Genomic DNA, 20,605 nt, shown 5'->3' with positions numbered 1-20,605 from the left:
TTGAAAACAAACTGAATGAATTGTTGTTTTGTGATTTTATGTTTGTGTAACCTGAATAAGCAACAAACCTGAAAGTACTGTGTTCCTGTATTTATTTAACACCAACCGGTAAATAGAGCACTCCACTGCAGATATATGAGAAAAAGTACTGAGGCTTTGACCTTGAATGTCAAATGTGCTTACCATGTTCTCAACGTGGGCCTTTCACGAGTCTTTCTAGTCATTGATAGAATGCAGAACATGAAAACATCACACCTTCACTTTGCCTGATGATACGTAAGTATTCGAGTCGTATCTCATTGTTTTATCAAGAAAGAATTAAGTTTCTTCAACTTTATCACTTGTTTCTTTGTCCATAATATCACTATCAATACAATGCATACAGTGACTATTTATTTTGCAATTTGTTCAGTACTTGGCCTATTGCAACTATTCGTGTATTTTAAAGGTTTGTTATTGTATATGTTTTTCTGTTTCTGTTATCAGCTTTATAGGTATATGTATTATTTAATTATATATTTTAGAAAATTCCAAACTCCTCTAGGAAAGGAAGCTTTCAAATTTTGTTGCAATTCTCTGGAGTAGCTAAAAAGAAAGGATAATTCCCAGTTTCTTGAGAATGTTTCTAAACTCAGACTTCTAGTTTGCTTACCAGTAAAGAAGAACTATTCCTCTCATTCACACCCTTGTTCTTCCCTACTATAGAGCCCTAATTATTCACATTTACATCATTAGGAGGCACAGTTCTACTACCTAGAACTCTGGGGATCCTCTTACACCCTGCTACAGAATAGGTAGTTTAATCACTATCCTGGGGACCAAGAAGACAGGCACCTCTGGAACTGATTATCCCTGGTATTAAAAATACCAGAGTTTCAAAGATACTTCTTCAAAAAAATGTGATGATTGTTAAAGGATATAGGAGAGCAATTGGCTAAAAGGAATAACTTGTGATAGTCTATAGCACGGTAGGTAACTATGTGTGAAACAATTAATTCAATATTTAAAAATAGCAATAGATAGGGTTTTTACTGTTTCTGACAAAGAGCAATGATAAATGTCTAAGTTGATAGATATGTCAATTGACCTGATCTGATTCTTAAACATTTTATAAATGTATTTAAATGCCACTTTGTATCTCACAAGCATATATAATTATTATGTGTCAATTAAAAATTTACTTAAGTAAAAGATGTTTAAAAAGAAACAAATAATGTAAAATGAATCTGAAAATCTTAGAAGCCAGTTTTTGTTTTGATTGCTGTTGTTTTTCACAACATACACACCTAAAATTCAAAGAATGTTTGTGATTTGGGACTACAAAGGGATTTAAAAAAAACTCATCTAAAAATGTTTACTTTTCCATGAAAAGGGAAGAACCTCATCGATGTACAGCCATGTGATATAGCATGACATTTGGGTCAGGGTCAGACTGCACATGACGGTGACCCTATATGACTATGTCACCTAGGGATGCTGTTGTGAACTTACTTTGAATATATATATTCATTAATATTTCCAAATTTATGTTGGCTTAAATGTACAACATTAAACACTCTTTCATCTCTTTGATGTTCCAAGGACAAGGAAATCACCTGGTGGTTCAGTTCTCAGACTGCATTCCAGGTGTTAAGGGGTACGCACACAACTACATACCATCTGTTACAATTAACATTAAGCACAGCCCAATACATGGACATGAAGACAAACAAAATTGGCTCCCAACTGTCCTCACTAACTCGACACCCCCAATTGTTTGAACACTGTGGAACAGAATTCTTCCTATCTTTGTCCTGCTTTGCCTCTATGTGAGTGGTGAGTTGTTCTGAATTCATTTGTCTCCTTTACAGATTCAAAATAAACTAAGTGCATGCAATAGAATTTAAATAAAAATTGGTCTTAATGATGACATGAGCAAATTTACATAAAAGAACTAGAGAGATTACAATGTACTCAAAGACAACAATTCTATTTTAAACTTCCTTTTATGTAAACATAAATTTTAAATAACAGCTTTATGGTAAGTCCTGAAAATCTGTTTCTTTATGTTCACTTAAATAAAAGTTTTGAAAGATTACCATTCACTGATTTTGGACTTAATGATTTTAAAAAAAGGACAATTTTTTTGATGTCATATTCATCAATTTGCTGTTTTAAGCAAGAAGAATATATATCATATAATTATAAAAAGTATCCACAATAGTCATAAAGTTCTCTGAATACAGTGAATCTTTTTATTTTCATTAGATCCCAAATATCCATACTTAAGTAAATGTAGTCTTTACATTTAACACTGGACTATCCAGAAGGTCATGTTAATATTCATTATTTATAAACTATACATTCTTGAGATTAATATTTAAATGGCTTTTCTTCTGTCTTAGAAACAAATAAAATATAATTGGTAAAAGTAGCCTGAGTTTATTTTTACCAATAGGTAGGTAGATAGATATCACAATAAATTTGAAAATGCTATAAAACACATTTTTGATAAGAAATAATTTTAAAAAGTACTATCTTTGTGTTTATTGTTATTAATAAACTGAGAAAATATGTTTTCAAAACATATATCAACATAAATGACAAAAATAAATCCCAAATGTGACACACACACACACACACAAATTTAAATATCGAAAAAATCTGAAGAGCTACTGAATTTTTCTTTCTTTTTTTTCTTTTTTATTCTAAGCCAAAATGGACCAACCCAAATAAATATTTTAACTAAAATTTACTATTGAACTGGTGGGTTCAACAAAGGAGGTTATATTGATGTTGACAACTCTTTCCAAAACACAGCTGGTGTAGAGTATGTCTGGTGCACATGACACTAAGGAACTGATTTGGTGACAGAACTGTGATTGCTTAGGTGTAAAAGGCCATAATTAGAAGTTCAAAAGGTTGCTTTTCACATTTGTAACTATTTCTCACTTATTAACCCATAGGGCACATGGTTCATTTTGTTTTATTAGCTAAACACATTTTGTAATATTAGTTAGTTATACTTCTGTGGGAAAATTCTCAGATGTTAGTTCCAACATTATAATGGCCATTTAAGCAACATAAATGCATATATATTTTCGTATATATATTTTTATAATATAAATATATATATTATATATACTTTTGTATATATACATATATATAATTGAATATATTTAAATATGTATATTTAAATATATATTCATATATATTGTTGAAAAAATATATATATATTCAATGATTCAAGATAGGATAGCTTCCCTTTTTTTATATCTGATTTCAGCATCAGGTTTTGACCTATTTACATGATAGAATGAGAATATAGACTTTGAAATTACAGATTTAAAAAATAAAAATATAATCATAACATTACATTGGACAACATTAGTATTTGTCAGTAAAATAATTTATTTTGTAAATTTTTTTATTAAAATTCAAATTGAGGTACCTACATTCGATTTACCTCCGAATTGAGTCCCAATGGATATTAACCCATACAGTCTAATCTATGTGAAACAAACAGAAAAAAAAAAACCTAAGTGGTTAATTAAAAATTCTAGTAGGATATTCATACCATTGTTGTATTTTTTTCTCACAAAGATCCAAATTAAGACAAATTTCAAAAATAAAATGTATTGAGTTATTATTGTAAAATAAGCTCAATTATTTGAAAGCTCATTTATTTCTCTGTCACTGACAGATCCGCATGGGACTTCTTGAGAGCTTCTTGAACTTTCAACTATGCTCAGCCCATGATTTGCTTTAAACAGGAGGAGAAATATATATATATATATATATATATATATATATATATAATAGTATAGTATAAATATTATATATATACTATATATTTATATATATAGTACTGGATTTCCTGTAATTGAAAATATATCCTAAGTGATGCAGCAGTTCTAGATTCTGTTGGCCTCCTATTTACTATTCTGCCTGTGATATTTATCTAATCTCTTTTTTTCCCTGAGTACCATAATCTCACTTTTTCTGTATTTCCAGCCTTTCTCTTCTGCAACTGAATTCAGACAAAAACCCACCCAGGCTTTATGCCTCTCTGTTGTCTCACCTTAGTGTTTTCCTTTCTTTTACATACATGTTATTTCACAAAAATATCCCACTCTACTTGTTTCATTAATTCTCTCTTTGACATGCAGCAGCCTGCTCTCCATTCAAAGCAATATAAATAGCAAATGACATTGAAATTCCTTTAATTATTTTCGGTGAAGTCCCTCTCTTCAACATTCCAATTTCATGTGCCTTTGTAGAATCAGACACTTTAAACAAAATATCTTTTTATTTCCATGAGTTGGTCTTTTTGGTTACTTCTTTCTTAATCACTTCTAACTTTATTTTTGCTAGCAGTAACTCTGTAGGATTTTCTTTTGCTCTCACCAAAAGTTTAATAGTGATTTTCCAAGAATCTAAACCCATATTCTAGATGAATTACCTAATTTACTCTCCTGACTTCAAATAACAACTTTGTGATGATGGTTCACAAATCAATAACCACTCATGAGCTAAATTCCTGATCCAGATGTTTGTGTGATCTTCTATTCTAAATTCATTCTCTTATTTGTACTTCACATTAACTTTGATGCTAGGCATTACTGCTTTCTCTTCAGAGATGAGAAAATTGAATCTTAAAGAAGTTGAGAAATTGGGTTAACTTTAGGGCTATTTATTATCAGGGACAGGTTTTTGCGGTGACAAAGCCTGTGCTCTTAGTGCACCTGAGCACTTTGCAGTTCCCTTAAGCTGCTTCCCCCCCGGCCATCCCTAACACTGAGTCACAGTCAACCCTCAGCCTCCTAATCCTCTACTGCAGAGCCCCCCAGAGAAGCTGGCTAGTGCCAAAGGCAATGTCACATTTGGGCCTAAGTTTTGTCACCTGGTACCTCCACAGCTGTAAAGTTCATCAAAGCATCCACACTGATGGAGCTGATCAGCTCTCTTCAGTCTCTTCAGATTTATGAAAAAATAAAAAAATAGAAATCACACTTTCAATCTTCTATTTCCCCTCTTGGTTAGGAACATCACGGAAAACCCCATGGCCTAACTTCCAGTTCCGTATGACAAACTACTGCCATTCCTTATGTCCAAGCCATGACTACATTTTTTTTTTTATCTTAAAATCCAGTAGAAGGAATGGAAAACATTGTTATTGTCTTCTGCCTACAGATGGCTCTGAGTCTAAAGCAGCTCGCTGTGTGTTGGAAGATGCAATGGATAAAACAGAATGAATATTGAGGGGGGTATCTTGTGAAAGAAGCTGGACTAAAGAGAAAGGAAAGAAAGAAACTGATGAATCAAAAGAGAGGCACAGAGGTGAACGTGTTTGCATTCACAGGTGTGCGCAAGAAGGAAAGGGGTGAAGATACAAAAATGTGGGAAGATGGTCCATGGTCAGCTACAGAGATGAGATACTCATGTGGAGGAAATGCTGTGAGACTGGATGAAAGCAGAACATATTCACCCCATAGTATCCACAGTTAGAGAGAACAGTGGTAGTAATCCCATTTAAATCACTAAACAGGATTTGACTCTGTCCTTTCTTCTGTTTCCAACATGGTTGGTTGGTTGTCTTAGTTGAGTCTGCTGTGTGTTCCCACTTAGGAAATTGTGATGTTTTCCTAACTGTCCTCCTCTCCCTTCCCACACTTTCCAGAATGTATCTATATTCCTATCAAAATTCTACATGTTTTTTCCCCTAAAATGTGATAATCAATTATTGTCCTGTACTCTTGAAAAGCCTTTAATTGCTGACTTCACATAATAAAACTATGGTGTTTCTTTAAAACTATTCATTATTATGATGTAGAGTTTACATAATAAAAGCTTTATATTTACCCTACCACTGCCTATGACTTCAAACTGACATCTTCCCACCACCCACTGCCTAGGCGCCTGCTCTAGACTGCTCTGGTTCTCTCCAGTACTTCAAGCAGCTGTTTCTGGCACCTTTGCAGAAGCTGTCCCTGTGGCAGAAACACCCAAGCCTCTTCCCCTTCTCTGGGGCACAATCCACTCCTTCCAAGACCACCTGCTGATAATCATCTCTCAAAGGAGCCCAGCTTGACCACAGTGAAGTCTTTTTTGAGTCATTAAGGAGAAAACTCCCGACAGTCTTGTGTGGTTCTTTTATGTGCTTCTTGGTACTGACAAAGCACAATTTTATTACACTCTCTTGCTTACACATCCGCCTTTATCTAAAATGATGCCCCTTGTGGAAACCTTCAGCAGTATTGATAGTTTTTATTTGCCTTGTGCCAATATTGTCCCTGACATATGTTCAGTGCTGTGAAAAGACATATTTCTTAAATAAATAGTGAGCAGGCTAACGGCAAATAAATACATTTTTTATTTAGTAACATTTGCAATTGTACTCAATATTACTGATATTATAACTCTCTCGTGTTCAAAAAGGAAAACCCAGTTTTATTCATAATATAAATAACAAAAATCTACATCGATAAATCGTGTGTTCTTCAGTGCCATGACCACAATGTGTATTAGAACTTTATCTATTTATGGGTAGGGGGAAAATGAAGCAGATAATTTAGAAAAGAAGCTTTAAGAAGTAAGATGGAAAAAAAAAAAAAAGATGAACTGAAAAAAAAAATCTTGTTTCTCTGAGAAAAAAAATCAAGTTTAAGAGTCATGGCCCATGGATACATTATAAGAAAACTCAACGTAAGTCACAATGGAGATGGACAGAACACATTGTGTATAAGAGCCTTCCTGGGTTCCTGCTAACATTGTCTGATCCCTGTTTCTCAGAAATATTGGCAGAGGAAGAATTATGTCCTCTCAACTGTGGAGAGGAGTCAAGAAGCAGCATTGACACTTCTTCAAACTTTATTCTATAATATATATTATTTTGTACATGAATGAAATTTATAAATCTACAATTGACTCTAATTTTGCTTCACTGATTAATTTCATTAAAACAAACAAATAAACAAAACCCTGACCTTCCCAGCTATTCTGATCTGAAGAAGAAACTAGCACACTATTCAACTTTACTATTGCCTGAGCTGTACACTTCATTTAGCATGTTGCTTTATTTAGCTCACCACACTGTCGAGCATTAAGTAATTGATTATGGCTAGTTTCACAATGTAGTCCTACAAAGGCAGAGCAAATCTCACCTTAAACTAAAAATTTCCTCCTGGTAATTATTTTAAAAAATTGATATTTTTAGTTTAATTAGGAAAAAACACATTACAGTGCAATCATGTAGCTTCTTTTTAGTGAAATGATGTGGGTTGATGTATTTTTATCTTTAAAAAATCAGTAGATTGAAAGTTGTAATAGGTTAGGAAATTTGGATCTCATTATGTATTCTCCTTTTATAAGTTTGTTATTATTTAGCTAACTAAAAATAGATAAAGACTTGAATTCAGAAATTCCTAATTGTGTTAATAAATATATAATATAAAATAAAATATATATGTGCCTCATGTAATTTATCTGGTAAAGTAAACAGTTAGACATACCTATTTCCTTGAAAAAAGCTTGACATGAATAAGTATGTACTCCAGGTGCACAGCATGAGGCTTTTAGATTTTCATCTTGGAAAGAAAGGAAACAATGTTTTTGTTTGTTTGTTTGTTTTTAAAGACCATGGTTAATATAGCTGCAACTACTATAGAATTCAAATTTGATTTACATAAAATAAAATAAGTAGGAGGGAGATACTGCTATAGGAAAACATGTCTCCATCCATATTTAAAAGTCTCCTCATTAGTTCTGACCAGTTTTACAAATAAACTCAGTGTCTCATGGAACCAGTGAATGTCCTTTCGAAAGTTATTCTGATTGTTTCCACTTTTCTTTTAAACATACAACACCAGACATTTCAAAATGAGAAATATGATCACAATGTTTACTAGATTGTATTAAAGCAAATTTTAAATTAAATACATTTATCATTATACAAGCAAGATGTAACCATTTAAGATTATATACTTAAAAATTTAGGGCTGGTGTTGTGGCTCAGTGGTAGAGGGCTTGCCTAGCATGTGTGAGGCAATGGGTTCGATCCTCAGCACCACATATAAATATGTCCACTGACAACTTAAAAAAAATTAAATCTATCACTTTTTATTAACATTTTTGAAATTCATGTTATAGTTCCAGTCCAAGACAAAGATGTCTTTAAGTTTGACTGTATAGAAAGAAGTGACATTTCAAGAAATTTTAACTCATTTCAGAATTTTATTAGCAAGAATACAGACTCTCACCTAATTATAAATTATAACATAATTACTTTTAGCTGAATAACTAGGGATTATAATGTTTTTTGAAAAACATTTTAAAATAATTTCTCTCTGGTTTTCTTTCAACATCTCCTCATACTCAGCTGCTTAGCATTCTTTATGCAGCAATGCAGACTTGATTACTGCAGGCTTGATTATGATTTTCTCTTTCAGAGGATATTTATGCTCATTATGTGGAAATTTCTGCTGTATTGAGTATTTATGATTGTCTCCAGTGGCTAGGCGTTTGAACCTTCTGGATAGCTATCTGAAAAATTTGACTCTAATAAAAACTTAAGTATGGGCACAATCCAAGTCAACTTTGAATTCCCCACTTCTCACTTCTCTGTCAACCTCCACTCTGAGATTCACAATTTCTTAGTTTCACAAATTTCCCACTAATTAATTTTGCATAAAGAATAAAACCTGTTTAAATAAAGATGAGTCCCCCAAGTTGAACTACCCTTTCTTAGAAAGTTCCTTTTTTTTTTTCCTGAAAGGAGAAATACTTGTGAAATAGATAACAATATGTTGTCACTAGGAATTTTGTAGTTACATATATGCATCTAAGCACAGACCAGGTCTGGACTCAACTGTCCTCTCATCTTGGGTATCCTGAGGGCACAGCAATGACAAGTAGGTTCCTCCTACTTCCTGATCTCAGAAGCTACTCTTAACTCCTTTGAATGGTTTTGAGGATGATCATAGAGAAGAAATAGAAATTTTACGAAGCAATATGGATGAACACAGTCCACCAGGCCTCCATTTAATAGCATTAGTAATAAGTAGTTGTATTCTACACCACAATTATGATTTGCATAGTGCCTTCCTGACGTTAAATCAGTTGAACATCACAACTGTGTGAGTTGCTAGTATAAGCATGACAAAGCATAACTAATACCAACAAATATATAGAAAAGAATGCTAAAATGGTTTTTGTTGTTGTGTGTTTGTTTTTGACCAGGGATTGAACCCAGGGGCACCTACCCACTTAGTCACATCTCCACCCTTTTTATATTTTATTTTGAGACAGGTCTCACAGTTTCTTAGGGCCTCGATAATTTGCTGAGGCTGACCTGGACTTCCCAATCCTCCTACCTCAGCTGCTGACTGCTGGGATAATAGGTGTGCACCACCATGCCCGGCACTAAAAGATGTTAAGAAGCTTGATTACAAACTATTTAGTGTTGTAACAGAATAGTACATACACTAAATCATACATTTTTAATTAATAAAGTAACATCTTCACTATTCCTATTATTCATTATCTATGTATTGGTTGAGAAAATCGGAGAACAGATATGGAACTCTTTGTCAAAATTTTCCTTAAAATTTTAACGAGTAGTTCTTTGATAAAAGTACAGTAGAATCTTAGGTGGCTACTTAAAAATGAGCAAAATTATAGGAAACCAAAGAAGTTATGCAGCAACCAAATGAAACTCAAATAATAACAAAATGAAGAAGGAGAAAGAGAGGGAGATTGAGGAAGTGATAAGAGTGCAGTGTCAGGAGCATGCACTGCAGCACAGAGATGCAAGTTTGAGTGCCAGCTGACACCTGTAGGCACCTCATGTTGCACAGGTGTTTCACTTTCCTGTATCTTGGTACTTGTGTATGTAAATTGGGATGATTTAAACCACATATGTGGATCAAACAGGTTAATATTTGAAAAAAAAATGATTCCTGTATGCCTTAGTTATCTTAGTATTCTAAAATTAAAAAGCAGAAAAGATTACAACTGTACTATTTTGATATTAAAGTCTATATACCAATGATGTCAAGCACATTGTTTCAGATTGGTGGGACAAAGATGAATTTAATAACAATTTTATATGCATTGTTATTAAAGACATTAAGTATACAGGGTTTTAAGGCTTTTCTCCACTCACATACACCACCCAGGTCAAGATAAGTAACGTTCTCAGCAAAATACCTCCCAGATTCACCCCCATTGTGACAAACGACATGCTCCCTTCAAGGCAGAGTCCTATGCCGTTGCACACACGTTTATCACATTTTCCTTGTTCTTCCATCCTTAGGGTGGCCACTGTCATTAGTGCCACAATAAGCAAGGGGACACAGATTTCGACATATTGACTTCATTTCCTTGGGTTATGTCCCCTGTAGTGGAACTGCCAGATATCATGGACGTTTCAGGTCTTAAATATAAGTTCATAATGACATTGGGTTGAGTTTGCATATGATATGATATGTGTCCAATTCTTTTCTTTTGCTTGTGTATTTTCTGTTTTCCCCAAACCACTTAATACTCTGTCCTTTCCTATTCCCTATAGTCGAGGTCAGCTGACCTCAGATGTGTGGATTTACTTCCAGGCTCTCTACTCTGTTCCAGTGGTCCATATGCTTGTTTGTTTGATTGTTTATTTATTTATTTATTGGTTCTGGGGATTGAACTCAGGGGCCCTTAGCCACTAAGCCACATCCCCAGCCCTATTTTGTATTTTTTATTTAGAGACAGGGTTTCACTGTGTTGTTTGGCGCCTGGCTTTCACTGAGCCTGGCTTTGAACTCATGATCCTCCTGCCTCAGCCTCCTGAGATGCTGTAATTACAGGCCTGTGCCACCATGCCCAGCCATAGGTCTCTTTTTATGTGCAAGCTCACACTACTTTGATTATTGGAGTTCTTAGTAGATTATGAGGTCAAGGTTTATGTCTTCACCTTTGATCAATCTGCTCAAGATTGTTTTAGTCAGGGCTTTTCCTATGGAAGTTTGTCATTCCATACAAAGTTCAGGATTCTTTTATTTTTATTTCTGTGGAAAATATCATTGAAATTTTGATGTCTTAAATCTGTAGTATTAACAGTTTAACAATAATGATTCTTCTGCTTCATAAACATGAGATATCTTTCCATTTATTCTCTGATGTTTTCAGTTTCTTTGATTAATGATTTGTAGTATTCAGTGTCCAGATGTTTCTTCTTACTTCTTTGGTGAGATGAATTCCAAAGTATATTTTGCGGTATTGCAGGTGAGATTCTTTTCCTTGATTTCCTTTTTGGATAGTTTGTTTTTCTTGTATAGAAATGCTAATGATCACTGTATTGAATTTCCAGTTTTTTAGTGAGTCTTTGTGGGTGTTTTTGCATAATATCATGCAATACATAAACAGAGACAGTTAAACATTCTGCTTTCACATCAGATAGTATGTAGATTTTAATCTTAATTTCTTTATTATACTAAGTGAAACAAGCTAGTCACAGAAAAATACTAATGGTCTCATTTATATATATATATATATATATATATATATATATATATATATATATATATAATAAAAAGTTAAACTTATGTAATTAGAAATTAGATATGTGGTAACAGAAGTTCTGAATGTGCAGGAATGAGACTGAAGAGATACGGTGGTGATAGTTAATTATAATATATCATATGCTTTAAAATTTCTAACAGAGTAGATTTTAATTGTCCTTATCACAAAAAGTATAAACATATGAGGTGAAAGATATGCTAATTAAGCTTAATCGTTTCAAAACATATGCATATATGAAGCATAATGTTGTCCTTCCCTAATATATATAAATTTCATAAAAGAAAACCAAAATCATGAGAAGGGAAAACCATAAAAAATGTGAAGTGTGCATGGCTTTGTAACCACGCAACCTGAGCAGTGTTCTGACTCCCAATACCAGAGCTCTGGCTTCGCCTTTTGTCCAACTCAATGTAAGAATACACACTGTTTTCTCTCAGTCTTTTTGCACTCGGTGTTAAATCAGTGAAATGCATACACATTATAACACATTTCTTTTTGATTCACTTTTTTTTAAGTATTCTATTGTTAGGAATACTCCTACACCACCTTATTAAAAATTCATTCTTTAGTTCATGCATTTGATGTGCATTTAAATTATTTCCAGTTCAGGGATGTTTTGGACAATGGTGCTAATGAACATAAAATAATTCTACCATTTTACCAATCATCCCAGGCTATTTTTTTTTCTGAGTGCTTACTTAAAAGAAAAAAAAAAATGCTGGTTTATAACGTAGCCTTAGGCTAAGTTTCGGAAGCATTAGAATTTTTTCTGGATCCACATTCTGACCATAGCTCCTAGTGTGTCCTCAGCTTTCATTTACGGGTCTCTGTATTGCAGGGTTTCACTGCGGTCTTTGATTCTCTTTTCCATGGAGACTCATGTTGTTTCCCCTATTTGTATATGGTACATGCCCATTTGAATGTTTACACTATTACTTGTGTTAATTTAGAGTGTAAAGCATGACATCTTTTCTTTTTATGGTTAATTTGTATTAATGTGGTTTTTAATCACATTTCAAAAAGAAGCCTGCTTCTTTTTCTATACTCTATATTTTTCACACTTATAATGTTGTTGACATGTTTTTAATTGTAATGAACTTCAATATATCAACCTTTTTTTCCTACTATTGAAGCTCTTCTGTCATGTGGAAATAATTCTTTAATATTTAACACAAACTCTTCAGTATGTGTTTTTGTTTTCACTCATAAAAATATGTCTTATTAATTTGTTTCATATCTACATTCACTCTGGCCTAAATTTTTGAGTATCATCTAAAGTAGGGGTTAAAATTTGTTTATTCAACTGACCCATTAATTGCATCCACTGTGTTTCAGTAACATTTTATATGTATCACAAAGATCCTATTAAGACGAGTTTGATTTACTTTTCAATCTTATTGAGAGAGAGGCATAATGTATTAACTTCCAATAAATAAACTTTAATCTTCATGTTTTAATCAGGCATGGGTGATATTCAATAAATGATTTTTTTCTTAAATAAAATGTTCTTCACTTATGAATCTATGAAATCAAACAATGTATGAACTTCAAAATGCAGTGGTGAGACAGGCACACAACTGATATTTCCATTTTAACAGGAGCAATAGTAATGCCTGCTACTAAACATCAGCAACTCTCAATATTGCCTGATTGTGAAAATCATCAGTGCATAAATATTTTGTATTGAAAGATTTCTATTTATTTTATTTCAGATGGTACCAATAGAAGCCCCCAAGTACAGACAATTAAATAATGTGTATAGAGCTCAATTAGGTAATAGGATATATGTATTTATTCTGGTGTTGTTTATTCCTATGGAAATCTGGGTTTTCATGTGGTATTATTTTTCTTCACCATAAAGAAGTTAATAATATATATTTGTTGTTGTCATTTTTGTTTGTTTGTTTTTGTAATGCAGGTCTTCTCCTGTCTAGAATTTAGAATTTCATTTAGTCCAAGAGCTCTTTCACCTCGAATAGTTGAGGATGCCAACCCCTGTTTTTTGTATATCTATCTACTTACAAATTTCGGATATAAGTTACTTCCGCTTGATATCAGCTTTGGAAAGTTGTTCCATAAAATATTTGCAGCTTAAAATTCAAATGAAGAAAAATTGACAGGACATAAATGCAGGCAGACTTTGAGGTTTACTTCTCTGTTGTTCCGTTCCTTCTTTTCTAGGATTTTTCTGCTTAAGGACCAGCAACATTAGCAGTGTCACCTGCCTTCCCTACCTCTCCACCTCAAAGAGACTCCATTTTTAGCTTGGACTCCATTCTTCTTAGCTGGGAACTGACAAAATCATCAAGGCCAAGGGGAGAGCTCACATTGGTAAGCTTTCCTTTCCTCAGAGTTGTAAGGTTCTTTTTCACTCAAATTATTCTAGTGACTGAGAAGAGGTGACAACACCCACAACACTCAGTTTGGCTGAAAATCACCATTTGTCTCTGTGGGTGCTACTTGCTAAACTCAGGATCTACCAATGTATGTGCTACCCATAATTGGCTGCACACCTCATGTTCAAGTTGTTTATGCATCATTATGTCAATATCTACTGAAAACACTTCAGTAATTTAAAATAAGCTTTCATGGCATGTAAACCATTTTTTTTTAAGAGGTTGGCTCGACAGTCTGTTATCTTTACTATTCTTAGTTCCTTTTTAACAAAATGAATTTTGAAGCCATTTAAAGATTTTAGACAATTTTGTTTCAGATAGCATTCTAAATAAGTCATTTTATCCTGGGAATCTTCATAGTATAAAATTTGAAAAACTGTAGATCAGGACTTTGCATTAGCACTATGAAATAAGCATATTTGTATGGGGGGTACAAAGAATTTTAATCTAACTCTGGTAATATAAATGTTTTCTTTCAGTTTTTCTTTGTAAAGGAAAACTTATTTATTAATAGTTATTTTATTTTAATAGGTTATTTACTGTTATGCTATCAAATATTTAAAATTGAAATACTGTAAATTGCTTTCTTTCTGTTTGAGGGCCAAATAGCACTTTCCTATGTGCTTTCTGCCTCAAAGGGTACCTTGGAAAATACATTTTGCATGTGCAGGCATGCTCTCAAGCAGATTTGAAGAGATAAGTGATAATACAGGCTGCTTATTTCAGAGCTAAATCTCAGTGCTTTACCAAAAAATTGAAAATTGGAAGGAAAAACAATATTCTTCCCACATGTCACTAAGAGAAGAGTTTACAGATTTATATATATATAACTTCAAAATTATTATTGGTAGTACTAGCATTTATTAATCAAGAAATATAAATTGTAAACAAAATTTAGTGATTCATAGCAGCAGAATGAAAATATAAATAGCTGGAAAAAACCAGCTCTCTCAGCTGAAAAATAAAAGCATTTTTGCAACTGAATAATATTGCCTGTGACCAAAGACTTACAATTCATATCTGTATTTGAGGTGTGTGAAACTGACCAATTTTCCCCCAGCAGTTCATAGGAAATGCTTTCAATCTCAGACTTTCACAGCTCCTTGAATTTTGCAAACCCCACCAGCACTTAAACAGGTTGCTGTCAAACTTTTCAAATATTTATAAAGCTGTGAGCTTTGTCACAAAATTCTAAGCTCTTTGAACCATTTAAAGTGATACTTACCACTATCCAGAGGAATACATCAGTCATCTAACCTCACAATTCTCAAAATAAAAATATATCAAAAAACGATTTTGTTATTGAGAGTGAAGTAATTACAAAATTATTGGGTTTTAGAAATGTTGGCAAATCAAAATGTTAGTTGTATATTTATAGTTAGATATATTGAATAACGATATTGGATATGACCTAAGAAATTTGTTGCCAACACTTAAATATGTACCTCAAGTATTTAAAAAAAAACAACTTAAAAAAATAATAAGTTTTATCTCTATTCACTACCAACAAGGAATGGTGATTTTCTGAATTATTAAATATTACAAATCCTTAGATTTTTGTATAAAATTAATAATAAGCCATAATATTTTTGTTTTATAGAATATATTTTGATGCAAAATTAATTTGCTCTATCTACTTTAGAGGCCTCAATATTTGCTTAGTATATAATTAATTATGCCAGTTGAAAGCCTAGCACATTTTTAGAGTTCCCCTAAGGAATTATTTATGCTTACATAGATTTTGCTGGCTATTTTCCAAATTCACAAACTAACATTCATCAATCTAAATTTGTTTCATAGAAAATTATGAATAGTTTTGTAAAGTGAACTAAAATTTTATACGTAAAATTCTTCAAAAAAGAATAGTTATTGATATTAACGAGGTAAAATGTAAATTAATATGTTTTTAAATTGTTATTCTTTCAATACTCCTAGGGTCATTTACAACTACTGTTCACTCAAAGTAAGTTCTTTTGTGTCCTCTAAGAGTTATTAAATACATTCATGTTTTGCACTTTAAAAAAAAAAGAATTATTGGTATTCTTCATATTTACTTATGCTGTAGCATTTTTGTGTGTGTGTGTGTGTGTGTCTGTGTGTGTGTATTTGCTCTTTTGCCCATGTTTTTCCCTGGGAGTATATATATTACCTATGGAGATCTTGTTCCTTTGTATCTAACATTTTCTATCATGATAATAATCTCATTATAAAAATAAATATCTAATGATTTTAGAGTTGTTTGTCTGATTAAAATAATTAATGAATTTGTTTGCTTAATATGTTCAAAAGAATGTACAAACCACCATATTTTATGGAAGAATACATTTTTTCAGTTTTTAGAGTCTCAGCTAAATTGTTTTTACTTCTGCCATTGTGTTTCTTGGTGCCTCTCTGATAGTAAGTAAGTTCATGGCTCTTTTCTGTTTGTGCTTAAGATTTGGGTGCCAATTTTGGGGATATAGTTACTGTATCCAGAGTAAACAGCAAAAGATATCTAATATTAAAACCATTTTCAGAGTTAGAAGTTTCAGATAATTCATGACTTCCTATGTGTTATAGAAAAGGAAACCAAGTGATGTAATAGAAATTAATCATATAATGCACATTTATAAATATATTTGATAGGCAATACTTAAGCTTATCAGTTTTAGAAAACAAATTTTACTATCATAACTTAATATAGTAAGTTTAATAGATAGCTTATGACTTTAGCTAAACTTGCTTATCTACTAAATGTAGAAAATATAAGGAGCTATCATAATACTCCTATTTTGAGAATAGTTGTTTTGAAAAACTTTTAAAAAGATGTTTGATTGGTTTTAACTAGACCGATTTTAGGTACCCTGGTAATCTGAATAATGACCAAAGGTATTAGATCTTGTTTCCCAGAAAGAGTAAATATGTTACCTTATATGACAAATGGGACTTTGTAGATGTGAGGAGGTTAAGGACGGTGTGGTTTGATATCATACTGCATAAGATGGGAAGACACAGTGCAGCCCCAATTGTCCTCAGGGTACAGACATGCTGGAGTCAGAGAGAAAGAGAACACAGCACACCACACTGTCTTTGTGGATCCAGAGCAGGTGCATGAGCCAAGCATCTCAGGCCATCTCCAGAGGTTGAAAAGCAGTAAATGCACTTTCTTCTACAAATAACACAAGGGGAGCCAAGATTTTCCCACAGTTGATTTTGCCCAAGAGAAGGATGCTACAGATTTGACCTGCAAAATGTATCATAATTAACTTATATTTTTATAACCTGCTAAATTTGCAATATTCTGTTACAGCAGTGCTACAAAAATAATAGAGACACTGTGTTTCCTTTTTGAATGGAGAAAATAGATTTTACAGAATCAATTGTGTAAAGTCATTTAATAATCAAATTGATATAAAATTGCAATGAAAATCCTGGGGAGATGAGAATTCCAAGTTGTTACTATATATTATATAAAATATATAATTTTCAACAAAAATAAATCTTGAGAAATATAAACACTAATTAAGAACTATACATGGTAATAAAAGCAAGCAATAAGATGATCTACTTTTGAGGAAATCCAGGTAAGAACTTTGCAGACAAGGACATCAAGGTAGCCCTTATGAACATGTTCAGTGAACCCAGATGAAAGAAAAACTTTCAAAGTGCAAAAATGTATGAAGACAATGACACACTGGAAAATATTTTTAGAAATTGTTTAAAATGCATTTTTAGATATTAGTAAGTACAATAGTTGAAATGAAGCATCAACATTTACAATCAAGAGACTGAGCAAAACCCAAGAACTTTACTGATGCAAGAGCAGAGACAGCTAAAGATTTCATGCTCATAGTGTTGGGGACCACAGGCAATGAAAACACTGTAATCAGCAGAGAAAGAGTGGTCTTTATACTCAGGGATCCCTTAATGACATTGACAGACGACTTCAGGAACAAGGATCTTCACAACTGTTTGGGAAAGAGTCGATCTAGAATCCTATATCCAAGTCAATATAGCACCCTAAATCCAGCAAACTTATTCTTCAAAGTTAGTCATGTGAAATAAAGATACATCATATGAACAAAAATTAAGATGGTTTGTGGCCAGCAGACCAGCTTTATAAGGAATACTGAAAATATCCATCATACTGAAATAAATTATGTCAGAGAAGAATGTGAATCTTGAACAGGTAGAGAGCAACAGTAAAGACAAATACATGGATATTAGTGAAAAAGTGTATAGTTGAATTTTTTGCTTTCTTCTATTAACCAATTTAAACAAATAAAACCCTGTATAAAACTGTATCCATAAAATTTTAAAGTTAGCTCTATCACAAAGGGAGATATATAAGAACAGTACAAAGGGGCAGAGGGAAGTTCAGCAGCTACTTCAGAGTGAGGAAATGACAAATAATTGCACTTTAAATGAAGGGAAGAATTTAAGAGCACAAGAAATGATTAATTATATATATATATATATATATATTTCTTTATCTTTCAATAATTTTTGAGTAAATTTTCTCTTGTATAAATTTGCTGGTTTTAAACTGTCATTTACTTTACCTGCAAAATGGCATTAGAAGTAAGATCTGACATTGGATAAAGTTTCAAATTCTTGGTAGCATATACTAACTTGGTGATACTTATACAGAAGTATAAAATGGATAACAAAAAATCATGTCATAATTTTGATTCAAATGAAAAATAATTAAGTTTATCATTGGCATGAAGAAAGCTAAACTTTAGAGGGCAAGTATATGAAAAAAAAGATTGAATGGAAAATCAACATGTATAAATTGTACCACTGGGCATCTGTTTTCACTTCATATCTAGAAGGTTTCCTTTGTTGAAAACCATTTTCAACAATGTGTCATATAATGTAGGCTTTAAAATACAAAATGATTTTTCATGTTAAAAAAATCACATAATTTTTAATTAAGTATAAATAAACATGGTTACACCTTTGTGAATATTTTATAGAAATATTGCTAGAAATAGAATTACTGAATGAGAGCATACAGGCATTTCCCCCCTAGTTTTATAAGTTCTAAAATTATTCTTCCAAAATGTTGTATTGATTTCCATTCTATTACATATTAAATCAGAATATTTATTTTTTCACATGTGCCCAGCTCTTTCTTTTAACTCATCATTAAAATTTTAACACATCAATGGGATGAATAAAGCAATGTTTTTTAAATTATATTTCCTGATACTGAAATTACCATTTTTGAAATAATTTATTTAACCTTAAGTAACAATAATTTATTTATGAGGTCAATGTGAAGTTTTGATCTGTGTATACACTGTAGAAAAATTCAGTGAAGGTAATTAACATATGTATCACCTGATAGTCTGCCATTGTTTTGTGGGAAAAATTTAGAAACATCTTTTTAGCAGTTTTGAAACATACATTATTATTAGCTGTCTTCACTATGCTGTGCAATAGACAAGTAGAATTTTTTCTTCTAGTTTAACTGAAACTTTGTATCTTTTGATCAACTCCTCTTCTCTATTCCTTTCCCTCCCACGCCTGCCTCTGGTAAGATTTAAAGTGTAGAATCTAAAACATTCATCTCACTGAATTTGTCCTTTTTTTGTTGTTCATCTGTTCATATGGTTGATCTGCTGAGCATTTGCTAGTTATTCTTGGACAGAATACTCCTTTATTGATGAAATAAAAGTGATGCGAATTGCAAATCAGTCCTATCCTTAGAGATTAATAAGGCCAAGGATATGTCTTCGGCACAGGAGAATCTCTGAGCGCTGGGAAACAGGGAGTCCAATTCAGCCAAAGCCAACAGAGACTGGCTCCTGACTCCAAGTGAGATGGCAGCATCAAATTCTTCTGCTGGTCGCCAGGTGGAAAGGTAGACTACAAACTCATGGAAAATGCATGCTGACAGCCTGGCTCTGAGTTGCTAATGTTTTAAACCAGGGAGGCAACAAAGAAAAAGAGAAGAGGGTCAGTAGACAAGGTCCTTTCTCCACTGGGATAGTTGAATAGGCTAGAATGACTTCTGAATTTTCCACAGAAACAGAATAATAAAGACTAATGTTAATAAAGACCAATGACAGAACTAAGATTCTTCTATGCAGTTGCTACAAAAAGTAGAATTCTATTTAGTGGTCCTACTTAAAGGATGAAATTTAATTATTTATAGTATTTTTAAATAAAAATATATATTCTTACAAAACTCAATTATTCTCCATAAAATGGTGATAGAATATCATGTATCTAAGCAGAGATTAGGGCTCTTCATTTTTTTTTTCAAATAAAGAACAATGTTTTTTTTTTTTTTCTGATTTGTTGCTCTTGGCAGTAGTATGTGCTTATGATGTTAGTAAATAGGAATTTGATTGAGTTGACTTAATAGAACTAAAGCCAGAAATTTACTGATGCAAATCTCGAGAAAAGACATATTAAAATAGAAAATTTTAGACAATTTTCTTTCTTTGTTTTGTTTACTACTATCAAACACCAAAACAAAAGGCCTAAGACTTAGAAGAAGGAACAAGCCAAAGGTACCAAAAACTAAATATCCTAAGAATAAAAAGTGAATATTTTTGTCTGAAGAAGAATTAGATTAGTTTTAAAAAAGTATGTAAATATATTTTGAGGGTGGTTGATAAATCCCTGAGTTATAATGTGGTTGTCAAAAACCTAAATAAACTTCATTACTACATAAT

This window comes from Ictidomys tridecemlineatus, chromosome 9 (assembly GCF_052094955.1).
Source record: "Ictidomys tridecemlineatus isolate mIctTri1 chromosome 9, mIctTri1.hap1, whole genome shotgun sequence".
In the NCBI taxonomy this organism is placed as follows: Eukaryota; Metazoa; Chordata; class Mammalia; order Rodentia; family Sciuridae; genus Ictidomys; species Ictidomys tridecemlineatus.
The sequence above is the reverse complement of the archived record's forward strand: the minus strand, read 5'-3'. Positions refer to the sequence as shown.